The sequence below is a fragment of the Xenopus laevis genome, chromosome 3L, assembly GCF_017654675.1.
Source record: "Xenopus laevis strain J_2021 chromosome 3L, Xenopus_laevis_v10.1, whole genome shotgun sequence".
NCBI classification, from domain to species: Eukaryota; Metazoa; Chordata; class Amphibia; order Anura; family Pipidae; genus Xenopus; species Xenopus laevis.
In genome coordinates, this window is record NC_054375.1 from 27,742,641 (window position 1) to 27,757,144 (window position 14,504).

Below are 14,504 nucleotides of genomic sequence, written 5' to 3' on the forward strand. Positions count from 1 at the left end.
AAAACCTGCCCCAAGCCAGGAATTCAAAAATAAGCAGCTGCTTTGAGGCCACTTGGAGCAACATCCAATGGGTTGGTGTGCAACATGTTGCTCCTGAGCTACTGGTTGTAGACCACTGATATATTACAATATATTTAAGATAAGGGTTGAGTGCAGAGAGGACCTCTTGTCTTTGTCTATATACTGTATAATAATGTACCCCCTACTGTAATTTCTAAAGATATTTTAAGTCACCAAGTGACCATGTAAAAGCACAAGGCCGCAGGCCGTCTCGTAACTCTGAGGTGACTTTAATATCTTTAGAAATTACAGTAGGGTGTATATTCTTCATTATAATCTACAGTTAAATGTACATACTGTATGTCAGTTAAGAGCTGTCACCGAGGTCACTCAAACGTGACTTCTAATATCCTTATATTTTATAACAGAGGCACTTTATTTATTATAATACACAAGTTTAAGCGAGTCACGTGACAGAAATGACATTACTAAGCTCCAATTATAACTGATGACACAGCAATCTCAGGTTTTATTGTGAGATCACTGAGTGACGTGTTAAGGGGGGATATTTACTAAAACTCGCATTTATCTAATTTTTTATTAAAACAAAGTCGACCAAACTCCCATCCACTAATTAAATTCATTTATCGATAATTCTTCTCAAAAAAAGTAGTTGCAACAAAATCGTGAGTCAATTAAAATCGTACCACTTTTTTTAATTGACGCTCCAAAAAATCAACTTTATAGAAATGTTGCAGCGAAACTTTGCAATTATCGGATGAAAGCGTGGATCACGATGTCAAGAAACAACTTCAGGGTCAACTGTCATTGATTTCTACAGTTTTTAGATGGAGTATTTTCGGATTTTTAGCAGCTTTGGGGTATATTAAACTTCCCTTTAAAAACTCAACCACAACATTTGAGCTTTAATAAATGGGCCCCTAAGAGTGCTGTGTACCTTTTGATGCTCATATTTAACTATAAACTAGCTGCACAGGCTGCAGCATGGTATGATATGTGCTTTCTTTACTATGGTGTATAGAAAGACAGACAGATAGGGATTCCACATTTTTAAAAAGAACTAAAGCCAACAGTGATTTAAAGTGTACAGTAAGACACTCTTACAGAGTTTTAGGACCCTTTAGTCAGGGAAAGGAAGTAATAAAGATAGACTGGATGTGTGTGTGTGTTCCTGTAGCTTTAAGGGACAATGTGTGTGACATAACATTACAGATGCATGGAACACTAAGGTGAGATGGGGAAGAGGAAATTAGATCAAATAAAACACAAAGTAGGCATAAAAGGGGAGAGGCAGTTTAAGCAATGACAGATATACAGAGAGCAAAGGAAGGAGAGTGGGACAGAAAGAGAGGCAGATGAAAGATGTAAAGGAAGTGTGTGCGAGAGTCAAATAAATCAAATAGCAAATAAACAGGGTGAGAGGGAGAGGCACCTACAGAAGGGATGCTGAGGGACAAAATAGATGAATCATTCACCACCGACAGATTTGCTCAGGGAAAGAAAGAGAGAGGGGGAGGTCATTAGAGAGAAAGAGATTGATAGAGAAATGTGAAGGTGTGCAGGAGAGATTATTACTGAATCCCCATATAGCAAAATACATCATGAAGAGGTCCCCATGGAGTTCCATGACCTGTATAAAAACACTCTACCTGGTGCCTTAATAGGGTCATAGAACTTGGTGACTTCCAATATCCTCATATTTTTAACAGGGAGTACATTTTATTTTTAAGGTACACAAGTTTCAGCAAGTCATGTGGCACAAATTACATCACTAATACCAATTATAGTTTATGACCTCACTGAGCACCATTTATAAGAAGATTTATTATAAGGATCTTTTTTCGTTACATTTGTTTCGCTCCTATAGCTGTCAGTGTGAGAAACTATTGAAAATAGATGATTTTTCTGCTTGAAAAAAGGCTGACAGCATTCTGGGTGATTCCATAATAACCGTAGTTGTTTGTTAAAGGGATACTGTCATGGAAAAACATGTTTTTTTTCAAAACCCAACAGTTAATGGTGCTGCCCCAGCAGAATTCTGCATGGAAATCCATTTCTCAAAAGAGCAAACAGATTTTTTTATATTCAATTTTGAAATCTGACATGGGACTAGACATGTTGTCAGTTTCCCAGCTGCCCGAGCCATGTGACTTGTGCAAGCACTTTAGAATGGAACTACTTTCTGGCAGGCTGTTATTTCTCCTACTTAATGTAACTGAATCAGTATCAGTGGCACTTGGTTTTTACTATTGAGTGTTGTTCTTATATCTACAAGGCAGCTGTTATCTTCTGTTAGGGAGCTGCTATCTGGTTATCTTCCCATTGTTCTGTTGTAAGGCTCCTGGGGGGGTGAAATCACTCCAACTTGCAGTACAGCAGTAAAGAGTGACTGACGTTTATCCGAGCACAAGTCACATGACTGGGGCAGCTGGGAAATTGACAATATGTCTAGCCCCATGTCAGATTTCAAAATTAAATATAAATAAATCTGTTTGCTCTTTTGAAAAATGGATTTCAGTGCAGAATTCTACTGGAGCAGCACAATTAACTGATACGTTTTGAAAAAAACATGTTTTCCCATGACAGTATCCCTTTAAGAAGGGAAACTCCACTGCAGCAGGGACTGATGTGAATGATGAATAATCCATGTAAAGTGCTACAGAATATGCTTTTGGTATATACATAAATATTAATAATTTTCTGTGCTGTTTAACCAACACAGGCTCATCTCATATAAGGCTCTAAATACAATTATATTTTAAGGGGGTTATTTACTAAAATTTTATCTCATATTTTATGACCAAACTCCCATGCCTGATTTTAATTTATTTATTAATTAAAAAACTCTCTTTCATCGGATCACAGAAAAACTTGATAAAATCGTGCAAACCCCCAAATTGCTCTAACTTTTTGGTCCTTTTTCCAGAATTGCTCAAATTTTTGTTTCCCCTAATCTCCACGTGTCTCTGCCCATAATCCTAAAATCTACAATTAACATAGATATTGGTAGATGTAGTTTCAGTGGGTGTGTAGGTATGTGCACAGGGTTTCATTTTTTGGGGTTAAACTTGATGTACTTTGGTCTTTTTTCAACACAATTAAACAATGTAACTATGAGATGGCGGATTTTCGGATTTGGGCTTTTGGAGCATCAGGGTATAATAAATCTTGAAAAATGTGAGTTTTTTTTCTTTCTAATGAAAATTTTTTTTTTTAAGATTTTAACATTCATATTTTAATAAATGACCCCCTAAGTGTATGTTACTGTATACAAAATCCACCAGATTATTTGCACCAAATACTCCCTTCCTTCATTTATATGCATAGGGGCCCACTTGCACAGCTAGAAGTTGTACAATTTACCAATTGGATTCTGCACCTCCTTAAAATTGCAGTTATAGCCCAAATATGCCAGGGGGAAGAGGTAGGTGCTTGGTTCCTCTTTACCTCTGCACCCTAGGCATGTGCCTTTTCTGCCTTCCCCTAGTTTTGGCCTGTTGGGATATACAAAAGTTTGACTACACCTTTTGATTTGCTGCACACCACTTACATCTTATTGCTGGGTGCGTCCATATCCCAGGCTGCATCCAAGCCCAATACAACAACAAGTTCCAAGTAGGGAAGAAGCACACCACCTGAGGAAGGGGTTGGTCCCCAAAAGCTTGTGCTTCTGCAAATAAATGTGTTAAAGGCATTGCCTGGCTGAGCTGGTGTGCTTCTTCCCTATTTGGAACCTGGGATATACAAAAGGTTCACCCACCAAGAGGCATGGAAGAGATTTTGACAGTTGGGTGAACCTTTGTATCTCCCAAAAGTGCAACTATGAACTTCACCAGCTTTACTACAACTATTACAATGTCTGGAAACTGGGCTTCTGTAATTATTCCTGGCTATATCCCCCTAAATGTTTTAAAATCCATACGCCATGTCTCCTTTTTGTCCACTTTCATAATCCAACAATGTTTTACACATAATCATATGAACATGCCTTTTCCACTAAATCTGAACCTACTTTGGTTGAGCTAATTCAATTTCTTAGGACTACAATCCATAGGTGTTTAAGGTTTACACTATGACACTTTGTACCAAGTTATCCCTTCTTGTGGGTGTGTGTTTTGTTGTCATTTGATCTGTCTTAGTGACTACTTGTTTTACTTTCCTTTACCAATACTGGCCACCACTTATATAAAACCGACCTAACTTAGTGCCGTAACTAGATGTTACTGGGCCCCACAGCAAATTAATTGTAGGGCCCCACACATATCTAGTGGTTGTTCTATTTTACCAAAATATGTTGATATTGCTCTTTATTTGGACCTTTCTGGAACATGCCCATTAAGTCAGTAGGAATTAACAGTTCTTCCACATATAGTGCCCAAGTTAAAAACCCCTAATAAGATGATGGATGACAACCCTTGGCAAATAGAAGCATACTGGTCATAGTTTCCTTATGGTATACTACTGTATGCAACAAAGAAGCTTATTTTTTCCACATTTCATAAATATGAAAATTAAAGCAAATTAAATTTAAATCCATCACAAAGGACAATTTGTTCAGGGTTTCCCTCCCAGAGCATAAGGGTGTCATTCATATACGGTAGGCAGAGGGACACATGGACTACATCAATTGCCCCACACCTGAGATAAACATTCGACCATCTGTTGAGGTGTAGACAAGTATAACATGGGGCCCCCATGACCATGTCCTGTGCCTGGAAACTAACATTTTATTTACATAACAAACCCTAATAAATCAAGTACCAATTTAGTATTTTCAGTGTACTGAACAACCCTCAACTTAAGATAAATTTGGTAGCCTCATTTCCCACATCATGGGGTATGGCTGTCTACAGGGACTTTATGACAATATTGTCCAATGTATAGGAATGTATGTACCATAGCTGTTAAGACATAGTCCACATATTTACTAATATTTTTTAGTAGTATTCGTATTAGTTAGTGTGTGTAATTAAAGCAGTGTAATTTGGAGATAACAGTTTTCATGGTTCAGATACAGGAATACAGGAATACAAATATAAATTCTCTATACCAAAAGCTTTAGAAGCTCATCTTGAAACACACACAAGCCTAAAGTCAGAGACCCTAATAAGATTAATTCAGATTTATTGGCACAGGAATGCTAAGCAAGCCAAGAAGCAAGGAAGGAAAACTGCACAAAAAATTAATAGAAATATTTTAAATGGGACCTTTGGTACGCTAGAATCCCTTCCCTAAAGATAAACCCAACCTATAAATATGGAAAATACTTACTGTAGGACTAAGCTGCTCACAATTTATCATTTCAGTATTTATTTCGTGTAACTACCCTGATTTAAACAGGAATTACGAGCACTTTCAATTTCTATGAATTCTGGAAAAAGGCTAGTTCAGAAATACTTTCCTCCGTCAAAGTTTTTTCAGTTAATCTACTTTTGAGCTGTCATTTATTTTGCATTTATATCTTTCATATGGCTCTTATTTTTTCCCCCAGATGGTTTACATGCTGTACACTATACAGCACTCCCTTCCATTGTTTATATATATGCAATATGTTTGGATTCACTTAAGGGCTTAGTTAGAAGGGGTTTTCGGATCACGGACGTGGTTTATTTATTTTAAATAGTTTATATACTTTGTAAACATTATGAAGAACTATAATATAAAAGGGAAATCATATCCGTAGAGGAAAAAGTAAAATATGGAAGGGACACGCATGTGTGCGTCAGTGAGAATGTGCGCATGAAGTCCACTGTATTTATTCTGTTAGGAGAAAGTACGTTTTATTGTGTGTATAGCACTTCCCCATAAAGTTTGTTATATTTTGGCTTAGTCTCCCCTTTGATTGCCAACTTTGCTTATTGAGTTGCAATTCCTTTCCTGTTTGCCAGTCCTGTTTATAAAGTATCCAAATAAATAATCAATGTTTATTGACCATCAAACATATCTATGAAATAGTGGTTGGCCAGCCTTTCACAAACTATTTTTCAAATAACCTATATAGTGGACCTTTTGGACTTTAAATTAGTTGCATCCAACCTTCAAAATGTCTGTTTGCTTTTATTCAAGGGGCTGATTTCTAAACTCACAGCCCTAGCTCCTGGTTTATTAGAGACCCCCAGTAATTAACTACATTACACTGTAAAGGTTGCTGGGAGCTGTGGAAACCACTAATGCAATATCTGGTGTATTCCATTTATAGGTATTTGGCTGGTTATTTACTTCAGTACATTATGGTAAGGAAGGAATAAAGGCTTATGTAAGACTAGGGAAACAAAACAGGAAAAAAAATCAGTGTTTATATTAGTCAAATAAAAAAAGTGAAAAAAAAACATGAAGCAATATTGTTCTGTTTTTATTGTTACCCTGCAGTTGTACATATTATAGATGTTTAAGGACATGATATTTATTTCTATATGGCCCCAAGTCTCAAGATTACATAAATCATTTTAAAAGCAATGTCTTTTGGAAGAATAAATTCTATAATATAGTATAATAGCCATTATATGTAAAGAAGAACCATACAGCACAGTTTCCAATAAAAATACCTTTATTACAAATACATGGCAAAGACCCTGGATCACAGCAACATTTCAGGCCGTTCTTGGACTTTTTTCAAGCTTGAATCTGCAAGCTGGAAAAAAAGGCCAAGAGAGGTCTGAAATGTTACTGTGATCCAGGGTCTTTGCCATGAATTTGGAATAAGGTTGTTTTTATTGGAAAAGGTGCTGTACGCTTCTTCTTTACACTTATTGGAATGGGTCCTGGCCATTAATGGTACATGCGTCGTATGCAATTTAAAGAGGGATGCTGAAGCTGGCTCTGAAGTTTGTAATAGCCATTATATTTCATATTATTGCACAGTGTATATTCTTTGAAATATTTTATTTTTTTAATAGGTAATTGTTATTTTTTTGTTAATAAAACAAAACAAACAAACAAGACATAACATAGGAAGGGAAATATTCAAACATTCAGCGCTACAAGCATGTTCTTAGTAAGAAGTCAAGGTAATTTCTACAGTTTTCCAGAGTCCCGATCTTACATATGGTCTTACAAAGTTAAATGGTGTCCCCGTCTAACATTGTTTAATAGTCTTTTAAAGTTTTTGAATCCTGTATCCCACTTCCTCCTAGCCCAGCTTCCCATCACATGCACCAGGGTTTCTCAGACTTTTGACGAGTCCCCATGGCTAACAGTGTTCATTTTATGAGTGGCAATATCCATTGTTGTACTGTGAAAAGCGTGGGCCCATCCAGGTTTTTGCAATGGTTTTCTTTGCATAGAACAATAGAGTTCTATCCCTATGGTTAGTAGTGACTAGGTCATCAACAGTTCCAAATATGCACAGCTGGGGTGTTAAAACGTTAAGAGAATTCAAGTTTTTCCAACAATAATTTAGTAACCCCTTTCCAATACTGCTCCACTAGTGGGCATTTCCAAAAGCCATATGTAGGAAGCCTGCTCCCTCCATCCCACATCTATGTGATCTGGCCTCTGGCTTGCGCTCCATTTCTTTAAGTCGGTTTGGAATATTGTAGAATTGATGAAGGCAAGCTATTAAGCTTATCTACTATCTTGTAGAAAAGGAGCTTTTCTTACCTGAAGAGTCTTTTTCTCATAGGCCCGTACTGTGAGGTAGTAATATGCTCTGGTAGATGCTTCTTCCCATTCCTCCTCAGATACTTCTGGAAGGTATTGTGCCCATTTATTGTACACCTGTTGGAAGGGAGAAGGGGTAGAGTATTTTATATAGCATTGATGTCGGTTTGGATAGTTGGGCCAACCACAATGCTATCTCAAACCTCGGGTGAGCCCATGTGATCTCTAATGAACCAAATTGTGCCAGAAAGACTTGCTTCAGTTGAAAGTACCTACAGTAAAAAGGTTTGGTTCCTTGGTTTTTTCCTTTTTTTTTTTTGAAAAGTTGTTTTTATTGAAAAGTTTTGTAAACAGACATACAGCACATACAATAAAGCAAAAAAGACAAGGGCAGGAGAGAAATAATAAATCAAGGTCAAAATATAATGCGGTATCAAGGACACACAGGAGCAACTCGCCCGACAGTAGGAGGAGTTGTGAAGAGTGGTCACATCCACTAGCCAGACAGCCTGGCCGAGATTCAAGGTACAGAGGCTACATTGCAATAAAATAACAAATAACACTCCTGCAATTAAATCAGTGGAACATTAAACACAAAACATTTACCCAACTTGTTCTGGATGTTGTCGTTTCTGAACCAGGGGGGGAAAGGAGAAACTAAGGGGTGTTCTCAAGGGGTTGGCGGGGGGTTCCCTAGATCCAACACTTCCTCTGTTCGGGGCAGCAATGATGGCATATGGTCGGAAAGCCACGGGGACCAGATCTTTCCAAACTTCTTGGGGCAACCTCTACGCATATAGGTGATTTGATATAAGGGCAGTGAGTCATTCACCAGTTCTATCCACTGCTTTTTGGTAGGTGGGTGCTCGGATTTCCATTTGAGAGCAACAGGAAATTTAACAAAACCCTCTCAGCTACTGTGGGGGCCGTTTCCTCAACTTGATTTAGGAGTAAGACCAGTGGGTCCATAGGAATGATAAGAGCCAAGAGCCCGCTAACTTCCTCTGTCACCCTCCTCCAGAACATGGCGACAAAGGGGCAACTCCACACCATATGAATAAAGTCTGCTGGGGAAGAGCTGCACCTGGGGCACACATCCGGGATGGAGGGGTTCATCAGATGCAGTCTGTGGGGTGTTAAGTAGGTTCTATGCAGATACCTAAATTGAATCATTTTGTCTTTTGCACTTATCAGCACAGCCATGTGACTGTCTAGAACATCTTCCCACATATCAGTGGTAAGGTGAGGAGCATCAAGAGACCATCTAGAGAATAATTTCGGTAAAACTGGTTTCTGAGGTGCGTTCAGTAGGGAGTAAAACCGTAAAACTGGTTTACTAAGGGACAAATCAAAAGCCAAAACCTCCAGCCGTCTGGGCGTTGTATCAATTTTCGTGGACCAAAATTGCGCCCTATAGGTGTGTCGAAGTTGAAGATATCAAAAAAACATGGTATTTGGTAACTGAAACTTCACTTTCAGATCGTCAAAGGAAAGCAGCTCACCCAATTCAGTGATTTGGCCCAAATACTTAATATGACAGTTAGCCCAGAGTTGGACATCTGGAATAGTTCTCAGCTGGGGGAGATGAGGATTAAACCATAGGGGTAGGCAGCCAGAGTATTCATTCACCTTCTTGGGGAAGTACTGTAGGGCTATCTTCCACACTTGTATCGTACTAAGCATAAGTGGGGTGGTGGCGCTAATTCCTCCTTTACCGCGATACAGTAAATTTTTTAGGGCCTCATAAGAACCCACCAGTTGAGCTTCCAATATAGTAGCAGCATTGTGTGAGTTTGGGGCACACCACCACCAGACATTGACTAACTTAGAAGCAAGGTAATAGAGGAATAAGTTGGGGGCAGCCAGCCCCCCCATGTCAGCTGGATGGTGCAGCGTTGTCAGGGCTGTTCTAGGGGAGGAGGCAGCCCAATAGAAAGTGATCAGCAGCGACCTGAGTTTCTGAAAAAAGCTTGTGCGGCCACCGGGGCCTGACGAAATATATACGTAAATTTAGGCAATAGCATCATTTTGAACAGGTTAATCCGGCCTAGGAGTGTCAAGGGTAGGCTACACCATGCTTTAATTTTATTTTCAAATGTTGACAACAGTGGCTGCAAATTAAGTTCTGCATATTTTCCCAGGTCCTTGTGGATCCAAACGCCCAGGTATTTAAAAGAAGAGGACCATTGGAGGGGGGCCTTGTACCTAATTTTGTCAAGCATGAAGTCATCAATGGGGAATATAATGGATTTGTTCCAGTTGATCCGTAAACCAGAGTAGGTTGTATGGGTGTCTAGTAATGCAAGCGCAGTGTCTAGTGTATCATAAGGGTTTTCCAAAAACAGAATAGTATCGTCTGCATATATTGCCACCTTCTCAGTATGGGGCCCCAACCGTAAACCCCTAACCTCCACTGAGTGCTTCATGAGGGATGCTAGGGGTTCCATTGCGATAGCAAACAGCAAGGGTGAGAGGGGGCAGCCCTGCCTGGTACCCCGTAGAAGCGAGAATGGAGAGGAGACATTTTGGTTGGTTTTAATCCTAGCTCTAGGGTTTCTGTAAATGGCTCGCACCCAGTTTCTAAAGTTCGGCCCAAGTCCCATGAGTTCCATCGTGGCCCAGAGATATTGCCACTTCGAGTCGAAGGCCTTCTCATTGTCCAACGCAACAATGACCCTGTGACAACAGGTGCAACAACGTTAGTAAATAGCCTACGGACATTAATGTCTGTCGTTCTACCAGTAATGAATCCTGTTTGATCAGGTGATATTATTTTGGTGATAACCTGGTTCAATCTAATGGCAAGAATTTTAGCTAGGAGTTTCGCGTCTGCATTGACCAAAGATATGGGCCTATAGGAAGCACACTTATGCGGGTCTTTTCCCGGTTTCAAGATAAGGGTGATTAGAGCCTCACTCCTGGTGTCAGGCAGGACACCCCCCGCAGTACACCATTGAATAGTGGGGTCAGCATCGGTACCATCTTCTTTTTTGTTTTTTTCCTTAAGATCGTCATTAGTATCAAACTTAGAGTCAGTGAGAACCTTCCCTAACCGTTTAATTTGTTTGTGAGGCCACAAAAAGTCTGTGTAGTGATAAAAATGGGGGAGCAAAGAATTTGCCCATAAGGGCAGGTTAGGTGATAGTACTGGGAGTTTCATTGCTCATAGGCCAAATGCTTGGCCAGGCTTTTAGCGGGGTTAGATACAGCCAGGAGGGTAGGTAAATCGGCTACTGCCTTATAGGGAAGGTGCCTAAGTGCCTCCCATGAACCCAGACTGTGGGAAGTGTCTCGCCTACCATATGCAATAACAGTGTTGTTACTGCTTTATATTAGGATATTTGTTTACCCTTTAAATGACGTTCGTCCACAGTTTAAGAAGTTTTATACTGCTAGTAGGTGAGGAGGAGTGTAAGTACAACAGCAGTAGAATTAATTAAATTTTTATGTAGTTAGGGTCCCAAACTTCCTGCCAAGGGTAGAAATAGGTAAAGCAGTAACCTTCCATGATAAACCCATTTTCTATACATTAACTCAGAATCTTTGCATAAAATGCCTGGCATGCTTCATAAACCTTAGACTTCATAAGCCTTAAACCTGAATAAAAAGTGATTTACGTCAGGAAAATGCAAAATGTACACATAGAAGACTTTAAATAAATAGGGTTCAGCATGAAACAGTGCCAGATAGACTATTAATCTACTCCGAAAATTCTTGTGATTTATTTATCTAAATCTTTTTTAAATGAAATAATAATATCTCAGAATAGCTAATGCTAGATATAATACCATACTGCCATTTTTAGTAATAAACTATAAAATATATTTTTGCTGCCTGAACTGAAAATAAACAGTCTGCTGGATACATGCAAGAGAACAAGTGAGCATGTCTTTGCGAGAAAAAGGAAAGTACTTTCCCTTCTGTTACTTTCCTACTTTAATATATATAATTGTTGTGTACCTGCAAAATGCTATATATATATATATATATATATATATATATATATATATATATATATATATATATATATATATATATATATATAGATAGATAGATATAGATATATATCAATGCCTGTGTCTTACGTATTTTTATTAGACAGTGGTGGATGGCAGTGCTGGATTGTTCAGCCAAATTTTGTCCTTACGAAAACTTTCCACTGGTTATAACAGAACTATTGTTTGAGTTCCCTAGGGTACTGTTAAAAATAAAATTCCCATTTTCCCCACAAACACACACCTTCCCACGCCCGTAAGACCCCCAATGGGAATTATCCAGTAAGCAGACAGTTTAAAATTAAAGAGCAAAGTGATCATTAGTGCTCTTTTTTTCTTTGCTGCATGAACATATCTAATGGAATTACTAAGAGCTGAATGTATATTTATTGTATATTTATGATATTTATTTCCATTTGGGTTTTCGCTTTTACAAGACTTCTACAATGGTAGAAGGCTAAGCAGCCATGACTCATGTATGTAGACATGGGGCAGAGGGGCAAGAGCGCTAAGGGTTGCAAGAACAGGGCCCCCTTGACACATGAGAGGCAGGAGGAGAGTATCTTACTTTGCTCCACCAACCCCTCATGAATAAAGCATTACTGGATACAGGTAGCACCATATTCATGGGGGTCTCTATAAAAAAGATGGCAGAAGGAATACTATCCCTGTGTTCTGTACTTTGCACACTGCATTCCCAATGGTAGTAAACAAGCATCCTTATAAACTCCAACTGACTTCTGCTCCTGGTTTAATCTCGTTAAAAGAAGACAGAATGGGGTATGGAATATCTGTGTCAAGTAGCAGGGAATAGACAAATTCTTTGTTTTTCTCTATGCCGTTTAGATAGATGCCAAGAAACTATGTCAGTATAGGTATCATAATGTTCAATGCACAATATTGCAGTTAAATATGAGCATACAGTGGGCTTTTAACATTGGATTAATTTATAAATGACTCTCTCTCCTGCCAGTCCCCGAGAGCTCGTGTGTGATGTCACTGGAGACCAGAGTACTGGGTAATGTTCTATTAAACTTTTTTTTAGGGCTTGGGATGGAGGCTGCCCCCCGTCTGCTATAGAATTTTCAGGGCCTACAATGTGTCATTAAATTCTAGGAGTCCCACTATCTATCATGAAATGCTTGCGAGCCATATTGTTTCATTAAATATTAGGGGGCCGGGTCCACATGGTGTCAGGAACATGGGGGAGATTGCCAAATTGCAAATGCTTCATGCCAAGTGCCATGCAAATTATTGGAGAGCATTGTAGATTATAGTCAGCACAAAAATACTCAAACACTTTCTATTCATTCCTATTTCATTTCTAGAAGTGTATTTATAAAATGGTGAACTTTCACCCTTTGATACATTTACTTTTAAAAATCCCATAGGAATGAATAGAAAGTAGGTAAGTTTTTCGGTGGCTAGCACTAATCTCACATTTTGATAAATATGCCCCTAAACGAGACCCTAGAAATAGATCAGACTGTTGTAGAGCATTGATTAATAACCAAGTACTGCATAATTTGGTTATACAGTAAATGTTAAGATCAAATGTAAACTTCATATAGAATTCTCCTTGCTAAATTACAACTTGCATGAAATGAATCTGCACAATGGCTAGACTGTTTCATGAACTTTCATTAATTATCTCAAATTTACCTCGGGGGGGGGTTTAATTCCTTCCTAACAGAAGATGTACTAACATAACTGGAGGGGGACGGGCCCTGGCACGGGACGTGCAGCTGGGCCCCCCGTCCCCCTCCGTACGCCCGGAATCAGCTCGTATCTCCGCAGGAGTCAGTGGCGCGCAAGCTGTCGGGGGGGCCCTGAGGGGGTGCGGGCCCTGGCCCAATCGCACCCCCTGCTCCCTTAGTAGTTAAGCCACTGAGAAGATGGCAATCTGACCAGTCCCTGGATCAACTTTATATTAAGAGCTAATTTCAAAAAACCCTATATTTTCTGACCTGGTAAAAAGTCATCCAGTCCCTTCTTGAAATTACCTGTATCTGCATCTACATCAATTTGTATGGAGTTGTACTCCATACAGGTGTTAATCTAGAACCCTTAGCAACCAAACAAAAGGCCAGTAAAGGCTAACTGCTGGCTAGTTGCTGATGCCACAGTGATCATTGCAACTGCTATTAAATTATGCTCACAGTTTCTACACTGCTACCTACATGGGAATGTTGTATTACATACATAGTAACATAGTAAGTTGAAAAAAGGCACACGTCCATCAAGTTAAACTTTTTTAACCTGCCTAACTGCCAGTTGATCCGGAGGAAGGCAAAAATAGAAATGTGTCCAAGATCTCTTATACTGCTTGCTTAATCCGCTTCATAATGTCACATTATCTGATTTAGGATTAAATAACACTGTATTTAGCCCAAACTATTTATCCCTTCCCAAATTAGATTTTTTACTCAAAATAATTATGCTTTGAATGATATTAGAGTTATAGAATTCACTCTGGATTAGATAATTTTATTGTTGGCTGAATACAACCAAATCTCTAGGGCCTTGATAGAAAGATATACTGTAGCTCTTAAACAGATGCTTTTATTTAGCTCTCTCTAAGGCTGGTGGCACACAGCACGCTATTCAGCTGGCTATAAAGAGCTGGAAATTGTCCCATGCTGCCACTAATTAACTTGGAAGGAAACCTCCTGACAGTGCCATTATTTGCCTTTTTCATTATCAATATTCTGAAAACTATCAATACTGGCACTGTCAAGTTGTTTCTATTCAAGCAAGGGCAGTTTTGGAAGGTTCTTAGTCATGAATAGTGATTGGTGTGCGCCATCAGCCAACCAGTGTGCAGGTGTTAATTTCCATAGAAATATGGCAAAGCAGACTTTTTTCCCTTAAAGGAACAGTAACACAAAA

At 39.0% G+C, this 14,504-nt stretch overlaps 1 protein-coding gene across 1 annotated transcript in view; it reads right to left on the reverse strand.

Moving 5' to 3' along the window:
• The window catches only part of LOC108710830 (vascular endothelial growth factor receptor 3), a 189,567-nt gene that overhangs the window by 155,841 nt on the left and 19,222 nt on the right, over positions 1-14,504 (reverse strand). The window contains exon 2 of the mRNA XM_041586064.1: positions 7,621-7,737. The gene's annotated coding sequence lies outside the window, so the exon portion shown is untranslated. The remainder of the gene's footprint in view (positions 1-7,620; positions 7,738-14,504) is intronic.